This window comes from Lissotriton vulgaris, chromosome 10, assembly GCF_964263255.1.
Source record: "Lissotriton vulgaris chromosome 10, aLisVul1.2, whole genome shotgun sequence".
NCBI lineage: Eukaryota > Metazoa > Chordata > Amphibia > Caudata > Salamandridae > Lissotriton > Lissotriton vulgaris.
In genome coordinates, this window is record NC_141698.1 from 569,277,566 (window position 1) to 569,281,609 (window position 4,044).

The following is a 4,044-nucleotide window of genomic DNA, read 5'->3' on the forward strand; positions in this document are numbered from 1 at the left end:
GTCGGTGGCATTCAGGTGGGGGATTACCCCGTTGACGAAGAGGCAAAACAGGGTCGGTGCCAGCACACAACCCTGCCTTACCCCTCGGTCAATGGGGAATCTATCCGTAAGTGCCCCGGACCTCCCACATCTCACTCGAGCATAGTTATTGTGGTGTAGTCTCTGTAAGATTAATAGAATGTCCGGGGGAACGCCCATCTCTGCCAGGACGCTCCAGAGTTTCCCTCTGGGCACCAGGTCGAAGGCGGCCCGTAAATCCACAAAAATTGTGTAGAGACTGCCGCCCTCGAATATTGCTGCCCTCCAATAGATGATGTTCAATCTAAAAACCTGGTCCACTGTAGAAACTTCCTTCCTAAATCCCGCCTGATAGGGGCTAAGGACACCCACCTCTTCCGCCCAGTCCTGGAGCCGATTCAGCAATGCCCTGCCAAACAGTTTCTGTGCTACATCAATTAAACTGATGGGTGTGTAGTTGGCTGGGAGGAGAGGCAAGCCCTTTTTGAATATGGGCACCACCTTCGCCCCCAGCCAAGTACTAGGGATTTCCATGCCGCTAAGAACTCCGTTAAACAGAGCGGCAAGGTAGGGGGCCCAAACAGTGGGCTCCTGTTTAAACAGGTCCCCGGGTAGGCCGTCCAATCCTGGCACCTTCCCCGAGGTGAGTCCCGCTATAGCAGCAGTTACCTCGCCCAGAGTTATTGGATCCCCCTCATAATCTGGCCAACCAACCCCAGTCTCAGTGATGGATTCTCCTGGCTCAGAGCTGTAGAGGGACTGAAAATGTGCCTGCCACACCCCTGGTGCGATGTTTGGCTCAATTGCCGACTGAAGATTTTCCGACCCCCCACTCACTATTCTCCAGAACAGTCGATGGTCTTTGATCGCTAGGGCCTTAGTAAGTTCTTCCCATTGATTTTCCTCCCATTCAGCTTTAGCGTGGGCAACGAGTTTTTTATAAGCCCGTCTACTTTCTCTTATCTTATCCCCCCTAGACCCTCCTTTATAGATCTAAGAAGTTCCCCTTTTCCCCTTCTGCAGGCTGTGTTATACCATGAGGATTTGCATTGCCGCCCCCTACTTGAATTCTGTGTGTTACTAAAGAGGTTAGGGGCCGCAACTTTTATGAGGTCCTCATGAGCCTTATATAATTTAGCCTGGGAGTCTTTATTATTCACCCCGGTATCTAAGTCCCCCACAGTTTCCAAGATGGGAATTATCCCATCATAGATCCTAGGAAGTTTCTCCTTGCTTGTGACCAGATGCTCCCACCTGATTCTTCTCCTGTTGTTTTCCAGGAGAAGTTCAGGTTTGCTCCCCTCCAAAGACATCGTGGGAGTCTGGAGACCAGGGTGAGCAAGATCAAGCTCAAGTGCATTATGGTCACTGTCTAACCTTTCCGTTACCCTAAAGTCCCGGATGGTTGGCCACTTCACTATTTGGACCAAGAAATAATCCAAGTGAGACTCTCTTCCCACTCTATTATAGGTGGTTCTGCTAGGTATGTCAGATCTCATTCGCCCATTACAGGCTCTGATTCCAAACTTTAGGGTGAGGGCTTTGATTTGTAATGCAAGGGGAGTCCATGCCTTCGGGTGGGGAGCTTCTACCGGGGGCACTGACCATCTAGCTTCTTCTTCCATTGGGAACCCCTCCAGAAGACTTGGCAATGGCTCAAAGTGAGAATTAAAATCCCCTCCCACCACATAGGATAAGTCACTTGATAGCTCAGATAGATAGTTCGTGAGTTCATCTATGGTAGGTGATTCCTTGGCAATACCAACTGGCCTGGAATAGATATTAATTAAGACAAGTTTAACTTGGTTTGGCCAGGATAGTAAAACCACAAGAATATCATCAGAGGTGGCCGGTAACCGTGTAGCCTCACAGCCTAGGTGAGATGCAACCCAGGTTGTGAGTCCGCCTGACGGGCGACCTTTGCCCTCCCACCTAGCTGGGATAAAAAATGACTGATAACCTTGGTGCCCATAGTCTTCTCTTGCCCAGGTTTCCTGAAACATACAAACGTCTCCTGTCTCGATGTAATTTGCCCAGTCTTGATCAGCCAGTTTGTTAGCTAGTCCTGCAACATTCCACCAGATTAATCTCAAATGTTATGGGGTGTCAATTGCCGTGCCAGAAGGGTGGGCGGAGACAGTTTCAGATGTTGAATTGGTCGGTGCATCAGGAACATTGCCAGCAATAAGGCCAGATGGCTCAGGGGGGCTGCAGGAGCCATTGTCCAGAGTCACAGGGTTGTTAGTGGGCAGTCAATCAACCCCGTCCAGACCGTTCAGGCAGTTAAAGGGGTTAAAATGGAAATAGGGTGTGTCAGGTAGCTGCAAATTTGGGCGTTGAGCATAATCTTTGTATCTGTGTCTACGTTCCACCCTTGTCCAGTCTCCATGTGGCAGGTCATAATGCATGCGAATAGGAGGAAAGAAAAAGGAGACTGGCAGGGTCTGTATGGTAGAATCCAATGAACGGTTCACCCCTTCACAGATATGTAAAACAGTACCCGGGTCTTTGAAGGTTACCAAAATACAATCCCCTATTATTGTTTTTCTCGTCTTCCCCAGCCAAGGCACCCTTCTGACCATAATGATCTCGTTATTAAATTGTGGTGGTAGGGGTCGATTCCAATTCAGCCATTTAATGACTTTTTTCTTCAGGGATTGGAAGTCTTCGTTTTCTCCTCTTTGTAATTGGGGAGCACCTGCTAAAACCACCGTTAGCCTGTTGGCTTCTGGGGGCAGATCTGGTCTCCGCGGTCTTTGGGCGGGCCGGGCCGGAGAGGGAGAGGAAGTACTAACAGCTTGGGGGAGCCCAGAGTTGGTCCCTGTCTGTAGACTATGGGGGGCAGGGTCTATTAACTGTGGAGGCATATTGGTTAGGGTGTTTTGTGGGGCCGGAACTGAAATAGCCATAAGTGGCTGCAAAGGGGGGGCAGTGAGAGCACCCTGGGGGGGTCCTTTGATGGCACCTTGTGAAACTCCAGTGTTGGGTAAAATACCTGTAGGAGGGTTGAGCCCCACATTTTTGGATTGCTTACTGACTAAGGTGTTCAAGGTAGTAAGAGTTGCCTCTAAAATGGTAAGCCTGATCTCGACTTTTTTCAAGCTTTCACTAATGGGCTGCAGGAGTGAGCGAAGTAAGAATTCTATACTCCCTGGAGGTGTGAGAGGGGGGACTATATTAGATGAATTACCCACTAGGTCACTGTTGGTAGCAGCAGTGATAGCACTTGAATCCTTTGGGGAGGTAGCGATATGCCCAATATCTCTGTCCCTGCCAGGGGGGAGTGTGGTTTTGTGTTTTTTCCCAAAATCTAAGTGAGATAGTTTGGTTTTGCCCTGTCCCCCCCTTGTCTTCCTTCTGGGTTTGCTAGGTGGAGGCCCGTGCAGGTCCACCACAACAGTTTGCTTTGGCTTACTTTTCTTACTTTTGTTCAGAGGGGGTTTTGGGTAACCAAGTCAACTGCCATATTAGATATTAAAGATGGAGTGATCTCTCTGTTCTTTTCGAGCAGTATACCAGGGGTAGTTAGGGTTTCCCGTAATAGTAGGGGAAGGTCCTCCTGGGTTGGTGGATTTTGGCTATCAGTGGGGGTACCTTCCTCTTGGGAAATGGGGTACGAGATTATCTCAGTAAGGGGTCTACTTTTCATACTTTCGATTGAGCGACGGCGCTCTACCCTGCGCCTCTCCAAAGAGCTTTCTTTACCCCCATCTCCTTTGGTGGATTTAAAGTAATTGTCCAGCGTCCCTGTGTTGCTTCCCCCCGCCCTTGATGGGGTTTCACATGGTGCCGGTGAGAGCATGTCCGTAATCAGTTCCTCGGTTCAGCTGGAGTTAAGAAGAATCAGATGAAAGAGAGTGGGCCCAGCCGGCCTCTTTCGGCCACAGACGGCCACAGACGGTCCCGCCCTTGTTCCGGGCTTCTCCCGGCGCGCTCCCACGGAGCGGTACTAAGCACAGTGTTAAAGGAGAGGTAGGGCGAGGGGCGGGGCAGGCAGGGAGAGCGACCCAGGTGTTGTGGGTTGAC